At 36.5% G+C, this 17858-nt stretch overlaps 1 protein-coding gene across 4 annotated transcripts in view; it reads right to left on the bottom strand.

Moving 5' to 3' along the window:
* Positions 1–11260: 11260 nt before the first annotated feature.
* celf6 (CUGBP Elav-like family member 6) overlaps positions 11261–17858 on the bottom strand; it is a 150348-nt gene continuing 143750 nt past the window's right edge. For 3 of the 4 annotated variants that reach the window (XM_034304949.2, XM_034304952.2, XM_034304948.2), the window contains exon 13: positions 11261–12039. The gene's annotated coding sequence lies outside the window, so the exon portion shown is untranslated. The remainder of the gene's footprint in view (positions 12040–17858) is intronic. The other variant, XM_034304945.2, reaches the window with a different exon arrangement.

Genomic DNA, 17858 nt, shown 5'->3' with positions numbered 1-17858 from the left:
GAAAGTGGAATTAAGGTAGTAAGGATATTTTTTCTGTCCATTAACATGTTTAGTTTATATTTTGCCATTGCTACTACCGTATTTGTAGCTATCCCATGAGTTTTGCATAATCCTATGCCACCTTCCTATTCGTAGCTTTCAGATTAGCATGATAGCAATGCTCACACTCCGAGATTTTGTGCAAGAATTTGCACAAACTTTGTTGTTGGCTGTCTTGGGTGGCGATCACACTAATCTGGCCGCTGATGAGTACACACTATGTCTTCTAAGACCGCTCGTAACCAAAGAATTCTTTTACAATTCGTGAGTTTTATTGGGCTTGTATGAAACTGGCTTTACAGGAAGTTCCAAGGCCTCTATGTGGATCTAAAAGGGTTTAGATGTATATCAATGTGGTATACTATACCTCCAGTCTTAATCAAGATGGTTCTGCTCCTTTCACATTCCTTCGCTTCATTATCTCCACATAATTCTTTATCCCTTCATCAGCCTTTCTTCCCAAATTTCCATCAATATGCGCCCTGCCCAAGATCCGCCACACCTGGGCTGTTGCCACGGCAACGCGACCCCTGACAATAAGCAGCCCTGTATGGCACTGAACTCTGCGCAACTCCTGATTGGATATTGATTACACTTTTGTGATACATAATAGGATCAAAAGGATTGAGAGGCTTTGCCTATGCCCGGGTCTCTTGGCTTCTGATTGCCATTTATTTATAAGCTCTTGTTATTCCGGAAACTGCATGTTAAGAAGGGAGTGGAATTGAAAAAAAAAAAAATAAAAATAAATAAATAAATACTTTTGTTTTGGATCTCAGAAATAAAACCATCAGGCAGAGGGATAAGAGTGCAGGCGCAGCTGCGCAAAGGCTGAGCAAATACCACGGCAATTAAAAGTCGCTCATGGAGTCGAAAAATGTTGAGGGCTCGCTTGATATTTTGGGAAGAAGCCATCAACTTGGACAATTTATTATATAACTACTGTATGTAAACCCTTTTTAATGATATGAACCAGGCTTTTTGGTCTTCTTTTGTTCTGCTCCTAGATCAGTGATAGCAAACAGAAATAGATCAATCAACAGGGTTGCCAGTAAAATTCTATAAAAATTTACAGTAAACAACTATAAAACATGTTTAAAGTACTGTAATATCTTACAGAATATAACACATAATCTAGTACATTTGCTCAATTGGCTGATGATTTTAAGACTTAGGGTCTTGTTAAAGACTCCAACAATGGTAGGTGCTAGGATTTGAACCCACAACCTTCTGTTCTATAATGCAAGCCTTAACCACTGAGCCAAAACCACTAACCCAATGATCTCGCATTGATTTAATGTAATCCTGTTGTCAGTAAATTATTTTGAAATTTACAGCAAAATTTTTACAGTTTGGAGTTCTAGGATGCTTCTTCTTTAAGAAAAATCCACCCTGAATGACCTGTATATTAATCTTTATAATTAACAAGTGAGCTTCAGTGATTTATTTCATCATGAAAAAGTTTTTTTAGTTCAAACTTCTTTTAGTGACATGTTGGTTTAGTTTCTTTTTGGTTTGTGGTTTTCTGTTCGACTACTTGCTCATAGTGGTGCCAATGGGATTTAGCTCTCACTTTATCTGTACTTAAAGAGAGCTTTAGTCCTTTAGTCTGTCCAGATCTCTCACCTCCTCATCTGTACACTCTGCTCAAACAGATCAGCTTCCAAGGCTTCAACTTTCATGCTAATACCGCCGTCAACACCATCGTCACTTCATAGATCGCTGACTAGCCCAGCCGAGGCTCTGTCCTAACTCAGCACAACTGCACTGTATAGCTGTATTGCAATCCGGACACCAATATCTCAACTACTTCTATGCTGGATTTGTCATTAGTATGAAATTAAGCATCACTGGAAAATGGTGAATGACAAAAGAAGCTCTTGATCTTTTATTTTTAGGCGTTAACAGTGAAACCTGACCACCATCCCTTATGTTTGAGATTAAAATACCATTGGAATTGCACTTGCAATGTCCTCCAGTGACATGAGAGTGACAGACAACTGCTAAATTCTCACAGGAATAACAAAAACACAGCACCAACCAAAAATAGCACATCACAAATAATTTGAGATGAAAATGTTTAATGCATGTCAGCATGAAGTTTTTCTTTATTGCTAGACAGCCAATGGGTGCAAAAACTTCCACACTGGGAACCAAAGATGGAGATGCGAATACATATCGGAAGTAAAGTAGATGAGAGGCGACGTTTCAGCCATCAACTTCTTCATAAACTACTTCGCTCCATTTCCGATAACAAAAGAAGTATACAGCTGAAGAACGATTGGTTACACACTGTTAGACTGACTGTTCATTAAATATGCTATGATGCTATGGATGTGCCCTTAAATGTATCCTGTGGAAACATTTGTTTCTGCTAACATGTGCGTGCCAAAACTGATATATAATCTCCTTCATTTATATTCCTTTCACATGTTGTCAGTGACCTAAGGGACGGAGAAGACATTCTTCCATTTGAGTCCAATTTCCTCCCACTGACCTTTCCCCTCAAAGCAAACACTACATTGTTTCTGCTGCTTTAACACACTGGGTATCAGCGGTGCGCTTGGAGTGTGTGGCCCACAGGCGGTGACATGAATCAACTCGAGGGAAGCGCAAGACACAGCACAATGTTATTGCTTTTCCATGAAACTAGCAGCCCGCAATATTTGTGTGCATTACATACCGAATAATATACAGTATATATATTATAATATTCACATACATATACTACGTATAAATGTATGTGAACATTATTCACAATAAATGTTTATATGAATTAAAGTGTACATTTGCATAAAAAGACTTATTATTTTACAGATTTGTAACTTTTTATGAGAAAATGGCATAAAACATATTTATAAATATATTTATAAACATATTTATAAATATTATATGCACTTATACTTAATTATTGCTTATCAATCAAAGTAAAATGTTTTCCCACTGTCACTGTTTCCAGAAAAAGCTTTGTGTGTGTGTGTGTGTGGGTGTGTGTGTGTGTGTGTGTGTGTGGGTGTGGGTGTGAGTATGTTTTCGTTTCTTGGTGGAAACTAAATGTCCCCACAAAGATAGAAATATCTGACAGTTTTGAGCTTGTGGGGACATTTGGCTGGTCCCCATGAGTCAAACTGCTATTTAAAATGCTTTTCTTAAAAAAAAAAAAAAAAAAAGAAAAAAAAAAGAGGCAAATAGTTTCATTTTTGTTACTAACATTAAAAATAGGTTTAGATTTAGATTTAAGTGTAGGCATGGCATAAGTAATTATGTCAATGGAAGGTCATGGATAGTATGGCTCACAAGGATAGCTTGTGTGTGTGTGCATGTGTGTGTGTGTGTGTGTGTGTGTGTGTGTGTGTGTGTGCGTGCCTGTAATCATTGTTTTATTTCACTTTAATCAATTCACCCTTCAACCCCCTCCCACTCCTCCTTCCATTTATTATGCATTATTCGCCCTTTCTAAACAATTTGCTACCAACCCTTTCGTCTAATTTGGTATTCAGATGTGCTTAACGTTATTATCTCAATTAATACAATGACACATGCTAAACGCATTCTCTGTATAATGTGAGTGACAAAAAAAGCCACCACAAATTTTACAGCCGTACAAACCAAAGGCCGTTCCTCCTCGAGCGAAGGCGACAGCTCTGACTACTTCGCTCCGAATCGGGAGACAGCACCGGAGTCAAACAATCAGACGAAGGAACGAAACGGAGTCATGCTGGTCTACAGGACTGTGCTTTATTTTTAGCCTAAGCAGAGAATATAATGATCTAGAGCTACACGGTTCAGGAGCAATGAGGGAAAAAACAGCCCATATGTAGAGTGGATGGGCTCGTGCCAATGCTATTTTACAGCTTTTGTATTCAAGAAAAAAAAAAAAAATCTTTTGTTTTTAATTTAAAAATAAGGTATTTCCACCAACATTACACTGAAAAATAATAATAATAATAATAATAATAATAATAATAATAACACAAATAGGAAAAAAAAAATAAAACAAGACATGGATTGAGAAGCAGGGAATGCAGTGGTTCATTTCTTCTGGAAAACACATTTTCCATGTTCTCCTCTGAGTCAGTTTGGCAACTGTACTGTAATAAGTTTTTTGTTGGTCCTTATAGTGGCACTGAAACACCGAGCGTCTCTGCAAAGCCCAAACACAGAGGCAAGGATACAATACCAGGTATGGACACTGGCATAGAGTGGCGTTTCGGATGTGTAGGTAGCATCACTGGGGGAAATGTGCTGGATTTAAGGCAAAACACCCCTCATAGCTTAGTATCTACACAATTGACAAAAGTGAATTAGAGCAGCTGTTCAACTGCACTCTCGGCTACTGACATCTCAACTTCATCCACAGTTATGAAAATGCAAGATGAGTTAAAAGTCAAATATAAAGTTTATGTATTTTTTTTTCTCCTGAATTTGATGAGATTAGAGCAGAACAGCAGAACAGTACAGAGTGAAGCAGAACAGACAACAGAGGTGATGTTGTGAATAGTAATGATTCCAGCCGGATAAAGATTTCAAGGCATTTAAGATTAAAAAAAAAAAAAAAAGACATCATTATAAGATTTCATGATTTCCATTTTATCATAAAATTTTCATAGGTCGTCCCAGATTTCTAAGAAAGACAACATAAAAAAAAAAAAAACATATTAAATCTTGCAGTGAATAATAATGATCCTATCCTGCGAAAAGATTTCAAGGCAAATATCTGATTTCAAATATTTGTTATAAAAAATGACTAATGAACATATCCATAAATCATAAAACATTTCATTCACAGATATCCTTATATGATTTCATGACTTCTCTCTCTCGCTCTCTCGCTCTCTCTCTCTCTCTCTCCTCAAACTCTGCTGGATTTAAAAACCTCTGTCACTTGGGGCTTCATAAAATATCACTTCAAACTGTGTCATCAAAACGCAACAGAACAAACTATTTCACAATTTAGGTCATCCCAGACTTTCTAAGACAACATGGAAAAACAGAGAACATATAAAACTTGCAATAAATCAATCAATAAATAGAATTTGCCACCATACATACAGTATAAAATTCATTTGAACATAAATAAAAATGTGTATAGTTTCCCCTCTCAGCCTGGATGAAATATAGATATATATATATTTTTTTCTGAAATATTTTTGACCGGTATCTCTCATGTAGACTAGAAAGAAGAAACAGAATTGAAAAATATGCTATGTTGTATTTACAGTTCCCAGGAAAGAGCAGGCTTGCGGAATTGGACAGGATATAAAGAGAATGCTATAGAGGTGTGACGAGAACAGTTGGGTCTTAGTCTCGATGCAGGTTATGACCAAACACCTGCTGATGCAGCCTGTGCCTGGTGTACATATACATACATATGTACATATTGTACACTATCACTCCCTGGTCACGTTTTAACCACTTGCTACACATTGACATTGCATTTAACCCTCACGTTCTGTGCACTTCGCAAAATACATCCTAGTGCATTCACCTGGTGCGTCTCCTTTCATTTTATAGCAATTTATACAGTTGAAAATATTTAGAATACCCTTCAGTCTTTATTCATTTGAGTTATTAGAAATATCGATGACATTTATATATGGTTAACAGACACATAAACCCCTGTCATATGCTTAGGGACACTCCTGACAGAATGTGATCTTTTTTTTTTTTTTCATATTTACATTTTTTTAAAACACTTGTTACATGCTCTTGGTTATACGACCTATTGGCACAAACCAGCAGCTGTGATACAGATGTTCATTCAGATGTCAGTAATCTCAGAATATAAACATGAGGCTCCTATCTTATAAATCACAGTGTTTGTGTGATTATACATTGCTGGCTTTTTTGTCTTTTGTTTTACAAATTTGGATTATTTTCCATCAATTTAAATTATTTTTCATTAATTGATTGGGATGTGATAATATTTCAGGGAGAAGAAAAACTCCACAGCCACTCATTTCCCTGAATAAGGATTTAGATTTTCATTTTAGAAACAGGACAACTAACGGTAAAAATTCTCTGCGCTATCTGTACTATTCTCTCTTTTCAAACGTGATGAAATAACAAGCCTGTGTTTAGTAATTTTCTTCTGTCAAACATAAGTGTATGCTTTCTCTGATCACCCCATGCTCTTTTTCTCTCTCCTGAATCAAAGCATTTCCTCTGACAGATTGGAAATGCCAGATAAATAAAAGCCGAAGCTTTGCTAGTCTTCCTGCCTAAAAAACTAACCTGACCTTCTTTTACAAGGGCTCAGCCAATGTGTAAGATGTTTGCAAGCATCCACAAGCCGTGACATCATTTTACGTGATGCCCTGAGTACTAGAATTGGACTTGTGGCACTTAAGTTGCAGCAGCTACACACACTCCCAGCCTAGCGTGTACCTCTATCACCTTTTGTTCTCGTTTCCTTTTAAACAAGACCTCTCATCTTTAAACACGGTGACGAAATCTTGCTCTCTCTCCTACTTTTTTCCAAAACCAGCTATTAAATGAGAGGCATTAATTTTTTCCCCTTCTGTCCAACAGGTTCCCTTAATTATCTCTTTACTTTCAGTCAATTACATTTCGCTTCCTTTCCTTGACAATCACTGCTATTTTAGGGAGAGCAGTAAAGCCTCAGGGGGGAATGGAGATGAGGAGCTCTGTTTCTGGCAGGTCACCCCCTCCTCTGGTCGATTAACTCATCCCACATTCATCTCTGCAGCAACATGATTCTGCAAGGAGAATAAAAGGCCTAACGCCATGCAAAACGACAACATCTGTCTAACAGGCGAGGAACTGAGGAAGCTGATGGACGCAGAAACACTTGCAAGGCTTGGCTTTTTAATGGACGTCTGCGGGAACTGAATATTCAGATAATGTTCCAGTATAAGTTTGGTCTAAAGTGGTGGAATTTAGGTAAAAAATGGTATAAAAAAGAGCCAGAAAACAAACATTCTGCATTTTTTTTTGTTTTTGTTTTTGTCCTCCTCTCCTGGGTGTTAACATGATAACAGCAGTCTTGTCGAAACAGTGTTCTTCATTTGACATTAAATACTCGATTTAGCCTTCTGATTTGCAGCAAAATAACCATAAGCATTTAACACAAACACTTAGTAGGGAGTCTTGTCAACTCTATGCTTTTGTGTGTGAAATTGAACAGGATAAAATAAAATAAGGCAATACAGTCAAGAACTAACACATAACAGAGAACAATGCAATCATCTGTATTTCCCTGTATACCAGTAGCAGGAGCTTCTTTAAATACCTTTAGATATGTCTTAACAGAGCTAACTTCCTCACACACCATTGACAAATAATAATTTGAGACACTGATGTTTACCTGTTTGAAATAGATGTGTTTTGATGTTCATTGCATATTTTTTTTCTAGGGATGCATCATTACCATTTTTTTTCAGACCAAGTGTTTTTTTTTTTTATGCTCACTGACAGATAAGTACTGAATTGAGTAACATATTTAATATTAAGCAATCAGAGGCATCATGGAACATTTCCTTGAGCTCTGTTGTTGGTTGGTGCAGTGTGCTGTCAGCAATGAGCTCCTCATGCTGAGTTTTATGTTTCAGATGTCATTGAGTATAAACAATATCTTTAATAGAGAGCATTAGGGCAGCCAACCTGAGACCCCGGATCTTTAAAAACTAGTCGCAAGTTGCCACGACTTGCAGCTCGACGATGGGAAAAGAAGCACTCAGTGCTCAGTGCTCGCAGAACTGAAGTGCTCTCATACGTGACTCTCATGTTTCTCTGCATGCTAGCTTCACTGCTTCCTCCTTGTGAATAGCTTTGTGTTGCACAGCCCTTGCGCTCTCTATTAAAGACAACATTTAAACACCAAAAAGATGTTTTTTCATATTACTTGTATTGTAGGTAGATTGTATAGTATCTCCTCTTGATATTTTCGCAGAGCGCAGTTTGCAGTCTGTTTTGCTTTGATCATTAATCATTAAATACATACAGATTGCTGTCGTTTTGTGTCATCTGTTCATTAACGTGGCAATGAACACTAGGCTTATGTCACTAGTGTTTGAGTATGTTATCAGACCGATGCCTGATAACCTGATATAAGTTTTGGTATTGATGCATCCCTATTTTTATTTTTATTTTATTTTTTCTTTACAGTAAATAAGGATCCAGTGACATAAACTGTCTGTCTTGGCAATTTTATGCAACCTATAAGAAGCAAAGTAGGGCAGCATTTTGTGGCATTATAGTAGTCTTTTATACTGTGCTTCACCAATATACTTTCAGTGCTTAATAATACATGTGCTTCCCAGATGTCCTACATTTACAGCTGCAACAAAAAAGCCACAACAACCTGAATGAATGGGTCTTTTTGTGAAATGAATGTCTGTAGATAAAAAGGTAGAGGTGAAGTTAAGTGCTGAGATAACAATAATGATAGAGGGCATTCGCCAAATGTATGTAGCTCTGGAACAAAAAAAAAAAAGAAAAGAAAGAAAAGAAAAGAAAACTGAAATCAACCTTTCAGATAAAACAGTTTGGCACGTCTGTAAAATCTGCATCCAGTTTCTTTCTCAGTAAAAGAAAGTTTTCCAATCCTACACTAAGAGGTTTAAAGACTCGGATAATAATGAATAATTCCAGGATGATTAACTGAGGATGATTTTAAGCATTTTTGATGTGTATTATTCAGACAATATTTTCTAGTACAATGGAATAAAATCATTGGCAGATAGTGAGGTGATAACTAGTGCAAATTGTTCAGATTGTATGTAGTAGGGATAGGATACAGCAGATCTTCGTGGCTGAATTGAACAAAGAAATATAAGCATGTATGGTAACCGACAGTAAAAGGAAATTAATAAAAAAAAAATTTAAAAAAAAAGTCGTTTAGAAAATTTTAAAACAGCAAAGAACATATTACATTATCTGCTAGTCAGTTCTCGGTTTTCCAAAACTATCTTAACTTCTAGTGTGTAGAGCATCTGACATCTTGATATTTGTGCTACTTTTGTCAATTTTGCGAAGCTTGACCGGGTGTTTACAATCTCTAGACACAATTCCTATCATACATTTGAACTAATAAGAACTTCTGGGCTTTAGAACAGGACAGGCAGGAGGTCACAGTTAAACAAAACCAAATTCTTGCATTCAGTCCAGTGGAAGCAGGCAGGAAGGACAAATTTCATTTGGCAAGGGGAGGCAGCAGATTTGAATTGCACAATTTTGGTCCTTTGGGAATTCCTAAAGAGGATTTAAAGGATTAAAAGTGAGGTCTGATATGCTGGCATTAAAGATCAGAGGTCAGGTTTGTTTGTTCGTTTTTTGACATCCATGATTCCCTGCCTACTCCACTATTCCGTGCAGACTGTCTGGCCACTGTAAACCACTGAGCCTACCCTTGACAAAAATAAATAAATAAATAAATTACATAAATAAATAAAGGTATCATTCTATATTTCAGAAGTATTCGGAAGTGTTGTTCTTATCCAAAATTTGTAAATGTTACAAGCTAAATCGGTCAGAAAACTGTTGACACTGTTTTGGTAGTTTTACAACCAGATTCACAAAGAATTTATGAACAATTCATAGGTGTTTCCACGTGTAATAAATTTGAAAGAAAAGCTATAGTTGATCTTCATAACATTTCATACATGTTTGCTTGTGTGCATTGTTACATGTTGAATTAAAAATGAAACAAAAAGAAACGAAATGAAATTAAACAAAAAGAAACAAAACAAGACAAAAAAAAAACAAACAAAAAAAACAAAAAACAAAAACAAAAACAGTTGGCAGCATCGCAGGTATATAGAAAATTGTGACTGTTGAAAGGAGTACAATCATGGACAAAAAGCCCCAGATATGTGATTATGTCATTGAGCATGTTCTCTACATTACATTTTTGATAACTGACAAAAAAATCACCTTAGAGTGCAATACAGGCTTGGGTAGAGTGTTGACTGACTGTCGTACGTTCTTTCCCAGGTTCGTTCTATCATTTATGGTGGCATTAGAGAGAGCATATGAATAGTGTTCCATTTACATCAGATTACAACAAAGCTTAATGGCATCTAAAAGCTTTCAGCTGCTAATGCTGTGAGTGCATTTGTTTTTTTTGTTTTTTTTTCTTTTTTTGCCTTTCCCATGAAAGTTCAGGATATATCTGCAAAGCACTTAGTAATTCGAGTGCTTTGCTAAGTTTGCAGTGGCTTCAGTAGACCTATAGATCTCTCCGTGTCTCAGTCATTTCTCTTCAGACCAGCATGGTGTCACTTCTAATGATTTTCATTTCTTACTTAGAAAAAAAAAAAAAGCCACTGCAATCGTTATCTCTTCGGTTCGTTTGGCAGTTTCTGTAGCTATCGACTCCCACGTCGTCTTTGTCATATGTTCATCATTTTATAAAGTCCGCTCTTAAAGGACCACGTTCCCCCCCTCCCCACCCCACTGCAGTAGTAACTGTGAGATCAGTCTAGATAGCGCGCTCCCTGGTGTAATACAAAAAAGAGTAAAGAAAAGAAGAGAGTCCACATCATATCCAGTAGCTTGGTCTTTACAGTGGATTGTCGCTTGAACAAAAAGGCTTATGGGAAGCCTGCACCCTGTCAAGTACAGACTTTAGACACTCCTTTACGTTCATTCCTTGTTTTTTTTTCCTCACTTTCCAGCTTCCTTTTGACACAGTTAGACACAGTAGCTGTCAGATGGCAGGGTGAAGAAATTGAGATGAGCTGCTTTATCCGTTCATTAAATGTGGCATGTTGAAGACATTGCGATGAGCTGTATAATCCATCCATTACATATTTTCTAGAGCGAGCGGCCAATAAGACAGACAATGATTTTTTTTTTGTTTGTTTGTTTGTTTTCATAGTGTTTCTTTTTTTGTATATTTTTCCTTTTTTCATTACAAGTTCAAGTATTTTTTGTCAATAAAAAAAGAAAACAGCAAAAAATTGGCAAATCTACTCTTAGAATCTACATTAAATCTAATCTACTGTCTGGTGCAAATAAACCACCACCAGAGCAAAGGGTCAGCCTTGGTTTGATTATTTTCCTTCTCTTTTTTACTTCTTTTGTCTTTATAATCAATACTTAATGGATACTGACTTAATTATTTCTTTCAACTACAACTATCTATAATTGTAATACTTGCAGCTACAAGGTAAGAGCCTATATATATATATATATATATATATATATATATATATATATATATATATATATATATATATATATATATGAGAGTCTATTTATATATATATTTATATATTTATATTCTTTTAAAAAGCATGTAGTCCTTTGGTCCCTATTTTCTAAGGAATGATGCATGTAAATAATCCTGGATTACCATTTTCTCTTCCATCTTTCCAGAGCTTTCCCTGGCACAGACTACAACACCTGTATAGGCACAAAAACCAAAATGGCAGCAGGCTGGTGTGTGTGTGTGTGTGTGTGTGCGTTCGCGTGTGTGCGTGTATGCGTGTCTGTGTGTATGTGTGTGTGTGTGTGCGCATTCATATGGATTTACAAATAGAGATATCAGTATTAACCAGTATCCAAAATATGAATTTTTTGCAGTGCATTTATGCATCAGCCTAAGTGCAAAGGGTTTGTGTCTGTAAATTTGTCTAGTTTTGCGTGTGTGTGTGTGTGTGAGTGTGTGTGTGTGAGAGAGATAGATACGTGTGTTTGACTGCATGTGTGATTGTATATCTGTATATGCATGCTTTGAGCATAATGTATCTATAAATATTTCTCCATCTTGACTAAAAAACAGCAGCAAAAAAGTTGGTCTCTGCAAAATCGGCTTCCACAGGTTTGCGATGCCAAAGCGAGTAAATAAAAAAGGAAATATTTAGCCAAGAAAAAAAGAAAAAAAAATCCCTCCTTGTTCCTTCAGTCACCTAGTCTCACATCTCTCGGCAATTTTCCCACAGAATCAAGGGACCACTCTTCTTTCGTGTGGCAGAGCGGAGAAGTCTTTTGTACTTATACTGCACTTGTGAAAATAAGGTGTTGTCATCCTTCATCCTGGGAGAAAATAAAAACAGAAATGGAGGGAAAAAAGGAAGGGGAAAGGAGGAAAGAAGAAAAATGTGAACTGTAACATTTTGTCTGCATATAATGTATATATTGTTTAAAGTTTAAGTGAAAATCTGCCAGCGCTATACACCAACATCTACAGCCAACACTTAGAAACACACTCACAACACATAAAGTGAAAGAAGTTCGATATTATACAGTATATATGTATATTTGGAGTTATATAAACCCAAGTGCAGATGGACGAGCTTCGATAATATAAGGAAAAGACACTTTGTAGCTGTGTTTGTCACAGCATTTAAAATGACAATACTGTGACTCTGTCTCTGTATCCAACACCAGTTAATCTACCATTATCTAAAAGTAATGAAACAGACAGCGGGACAAGGGGGAGAGACACACAAACAGATGAACACGACGTGAAGACAGTGTGATGGGAGATGGCTGACGTTTCATTACACAAACAGATTATAGGTGGATGATTTCCCATCCAATGCAATGCAGTGAATCTTAAGAAAATATATACTGATGATATTTTTTTTGTAGAATAAAGCCTATTCCTGTTTATAGCATTTATACTGAATGATAATTGTCTTGACATGTCTGCTCCAGAAAAGCAGAACAAAACATCAACAAGTGCCTATACTTTTATTCACATTCCATTAATTTCACCTCCAGCTCTACAAGGCTTGTACAGTATATACATGTTGATATGTGCTGGGCTTTTATGCCTTATGTGGGGAATAAAACATGCTGTTTTAGGAAAATAATCAATGAGTAGAGAGTAGTGAAAAATCACACAAAGTTACCATTTCCACCCCAAAGTTGATTTTTTTCCAACAGTCTGTTTTATTCCTCTCAGACCACAACATTTTTATGACGATTACATTTTCTGATTTTTTAATGCACAATATGCATACTGTACTTTTAACTGTTTATAGTTAGATTTAATTTTGTAGAACATCCATTTGTTACTGAAAAGTTAGTTAAAGCAGCTACAAACAGTCGCTCGCTGTGCGCTGTACCAGCCACTTTTTTTTTTCTCTCTCTCTCTGTCTCTTGACATTAATAAGACAAAGCACATGCAGCTTGTCATGTTACAGAGAAACTGCAAACTCCTATATGGCCAATTGTTTGTGGACACCTGACCATAACACCCATGTGCTTTTTGAACATCCTGTTAGATTTATTCCCCCTTTACTGTTATAATAACAGCAGTCCACTCTTCCGGGAAGGCATTCCACTAGCTTTTGGAGTGTGGCTGTGGGATTCGTCCATTCAGCCACAACAGCAGGTTAGACACTGATGTTGGGCGAGAAGGTTGGGGTTAGGGCTTTGTGCAGGACACTGAACTTCTTATACCCCAAACTTAGCAAAACATCTTCATGGAGCTCGCTTTGTGCACAGAGGCATTGTCATGCTGGAACAGATTTGGGCCTTTTAGTTTCAATGGAGGGAAATTGCAAAACTACAGCATACAAAGACATTCTATATAATTGTGTGGTTCCAACTTTGTGTAGAACAGTTTGAGGAAGGCCCACGTATGAGTGTAATGCTCAGGAGTCCACAAACTTGTGGCCATATAGTGTATTAGAAGCATATTCATATAAACATGTGATTATTATTAGCCATAAATGTGATTAATTATAGCCATAAATACTGTCAGAGCTGCTGTTATAGAAAACACGATAATAAAAATGAGGTTTCCGTCTTCATACGTTTCTTAAAAGTGACCTGTATATCACTCCAAAGGACATCATACAATGTTTTACATTAAAATATATTCTGATATTGCCATTTTGTAATAAAACCATAAGTTTTACAATTAAGTGGGCATCACGGTGGTACAGCAGGTAGCATTGCCACCTCACAGCTCCAGGGATTGTCGGCTCAATCCTGAGCACAGGCTACGGCCAGGGTGGAGTTTCACGTGTTTCACGTAGGTCTCCAGTTTTCTACTTCCTCTACAGAATATATCGGGAGGCGGATTGAATATGAAGAATTTCTCCTAGGTGTGAATGAGTGCAGTGTATTTCTGCCTTGCGCCCAGTTTTCCTGGTATAAACTTCAGATCTACTACAATCCTGATCAGGAAAAAGCAGGATTACTGAAGATGAATGAACGTCTAAATTGTAGAAACAGATTGACAGGTGACAAATTAAAGGGAAAAAAAAAAACAGTGGCTCTGTCAGCTACGTTTCACTGGCATGGTTTGAGTCCACTTGTCTTCTTAGTGTTGGATCAGATCCAGAGCGAGTTTTCTATTATTATTATTATTTTTTAATTCAATCATCAAAAAACTTTTAATTAATGCGATAGGATAGGATAGAATGCTAATTAAGTTCACTTTGATAAGCTCTCTGAAGGGGAATGTGAAGGAACTACACCTCAGTGTATCTCAGTTTCTGTTAGAGAGAAAAAAAAAAACAACCAAAACAAAAAGCCTGGCGTGTACTCAACGCTGATAACTCACACCACATCTCTTGGTTCTGCTCCTTTTCTCTGGCATATACACATACGCTTGTTAAAAGTGTTAAAAGTGTTTTGACTGAAGAAAGAAAGACGATTAACGTGCATTCTGTGTGCAGAGAGAAACAGAAGCAGGGCATTATGTGAAAAAGATCTGATTATAGATGCAATTCAAAGGCAGGAGGCAACAGAGTTGCTTTAAAAATAGACACCCCCTGATAGCACTCTTTTCTTTATTCCCAGCAGAGGGATGCATATATACTGTATCTTAATAAGAAACACATTTATACACTTGAAAAAACAGACTGTTTCTGCACTCATATTTTACTTTTTATTAACATTTTCACTTCATTTTTTATCCTTCTATGACTTTATACTTTTTTATCATTTGATTTTTATTACTTGACTTAACTTTGAGCACTTTGAGCTACCACATGTATGAAACGGTTTTTTTTTTTCTAATCTTTTTTTTTGCAGTTTTTTTTTTTTTCAAATGTGTATACAATCGGTATATTATTTTCATACTGAATTTCCATATTTTAGGATTTCACAAGGTCTGTTGCATCTTTTATTATTATAACTATTTGTCTCCATACTGTTCAATTTGCTAATTCAGTGCTAAATCATAATATTCTTTATTACATTTAATAGAATTTTTCTTAATATCATTTAATTTTATTGGCAGTTTTGAATTCTAGCACTAGCTATAATTCACACTGGGCTGAATTGAGCTGAAAAATGTAGCAGAAGAGGACCCACTTGTCACTTTTTTTTTTGTTTCTCATTATTCTGTGTGTATGTGTGTGTATGTGTGTGTGTATGTGAGAAACTGAGTTGATGAAGTCGCCATGTGTGGGTCCATGGCAGCACCTGCAGCTCTGCAATCATTCTGTAATTGGTTAGCAAGCTCATAAATAAGTAAACAGGAAGCAATCCCCGTGTTGGCCAAACAAAACAATCACAGTGAAGCACTTCAAACGGAGATACAATGAAAAACAGCACAGAGAGGAAGAGGAGAGGAGACCGGAGTTAACATTTGCCTTTGCACCACAACTGGGGGAAGAATAATTGGCAACACAAACATGGTGTCATGATGTAACGATCGCTCACCGGGAGAGTTAGCAATTAAAAAAGTTCAGCTCCTTCATAAAAGTACATAAAGAAAAAAGAAACATCAAACGAAAATATAAAGAGTCACAGCTCATGTTAGAGAAAAAAGCGAGATAGAAAGGGCAAAATATCAACACATTCTCAAGTTCACACGCAAAATAACAAGAGCACAGCACTCACATTACAACAGCAAAAGGTCACACCCCATCGAAATCAACCAATCAGCAGATTTACAAACACCAGCTACCAGCTACCGACAGCGCAAACAAAATACTGCACTCCATAAATACAAAAATCCAAAACATGGCCACAAGAGAAATAGAGAAAGAGAGTAAAAGATCAACAGCACGTCATGCCACTCGATCACAGTAGTACACATGACGTCATCCAAAAGAAAATGACACCATAGTGGGAACTTACAGCCGTGGGAACTGTTTCCCCCTGACCGTAGACATGTAGCTAGTCAACAGGGCGGCCATCTCGAGCTACGTTTGGCCATGCCTGGGTTTCACGCCGGTTAGGGGCAAAAGAAGAAAAACAAATCCATGGAATTTCTTTTCCTTCATTTGGTATTGTTATGAGCATTACCGATGCACTTACGAACCTTTCAGGCAGATCATTAAGGATACATTGCTGGCAGAAATGAGAAATGTTAATATTATTATTAGCAAGTTCAAATAAGACAAATAAATAACATACATACAGAGTAAGACAGACTGCAATGAGTGAGTGGATGGAACAAACATGTACATTAAGAGACATTTTTGTAGACAATGTATTTTTTGAGGAGAAAAAAAAAGACATGGGGGCGAAGTCGCACATTCCTGCTAACAAAATGCAGACACACACACACATACACACACACCCTGCTGACAAAAGTGGGAAGTATGTTTTGTATGTAAGTTGCCAGATTCTCGCTGAGTAGGCCATTGTTCTGATCAAACCTCCCAGTGCTCTCATTTGAGGACATCTGTCTATCGAGCTCAATGGAAAACATCCTCTCTTCAGGGAGTCTGTACTGCAACTGGTGTTCTAATGCTTTTAACTGTCTCAGTGCTGTAGCTTTAATTACTTCTTCTTTTTTTTTTTTTTTTTTCAAAATGACGACTGAACATCTGCGTTCTTGCAAAAATTGAAGCAAATGATTATAAATCAAACACAGTCAGTAAAGCTTCAGTGCATCTGTTTCCATCCACATGTTATGCAAATTTTAAGGCCAGGTACCACCCCCTAATCGGATTAGTATTTTTGTGTTGTTTTTTTAGTCAAGGAAAATATACATATATAGGAGAATTAGAAATAGAATAATTTATTGTATTGAAATTTTGCTTTTGCTGTTATATGAAAATAATGCACACCTTCTGACCAATCAGATTTAAATATTCAACTGTGCTGTGGTATTTAACACTCTATCAAAATATTGTTATCTTATGAAAGCATGTATCATAAATGCATATTTAGTTTTATGGGAAAAATTTGCTTTGTGAAAAGTCAATAGTGAGTAGGTTTTTTTTTTGTACTCTGGTTGTTGAACGAGAGTCCAACAAAAATACTGATGATTGCTGAATAGTTTAGCGATCATCAGTATTTTTGTTGGACTCTCGTTCAACAACCAGAGTACGAGAAAAACCTACTCACTACTGACTCTCACAAAGCAAACGTTTTTATTTGGCGTGTATATTTATTATTATATATCAGAACAGTGTGTGAATCCCACCGCCTGCTGCACTACACCCATCAGATTTTACTTTTCAACCTTTTCATAATCAGGAGCACGCAGGTGGAAATGCTGAGTAAAATAAAGTGATGTCTAAAGCTCTCATACACCATATGAGATAGATCTCATACATGGAAATATAAATCTCTATATACATAGATCTCATACTTTTTTATTGGGGTTGCAAACACAATGTGCTACCTTTCTTTGGAAAAAAAATATGGCTGAGTCATCCCCATCCCTTACCTTGGAAATTATGAACTCGTTTGTATCTGTTTTAATGCACTTAACTAGCTAACTAGCTTGTCATTCTTCGTGACAGTATTGTAGCAGCTGTGTTTTTTTTTTTTTTAAAGCCTAGTCTATTACGTTTCTGGGCAACAAAACCAAAATAAATAAATAAATAAATAAATGAGCAAGCACACTGGACCTTTCACTTGCTAGCTAATGGACCTCTGTTAATCCTTTAATTTCCTGTCCACTCTTCCTCTCTCTTCTTACCTTTTTTCAC

This window comes from Pangasianodon hypophthalmus, chromosome 6, assembly GCF_027358585.1.
Source record: "Pangasianodon hypophthalmus isolate fPanHyp1 chromosome 6, fPanHyp1.pri, whole genome shotgun sequence".
Classification (NCBI taxonomy): domain Eukaryota; kingdom Metazoa; phylum Chordata; class Actinopteri; order Siluriformes; family Pangasiidae; genus Pangasianodon; species Pangasianodon hypophthalmus.
The sequence above is the reverse complement of the archived record's forward strand: the minus strand, read 5'-3'. Positions and strand labels throughout refer to the sequence as shown.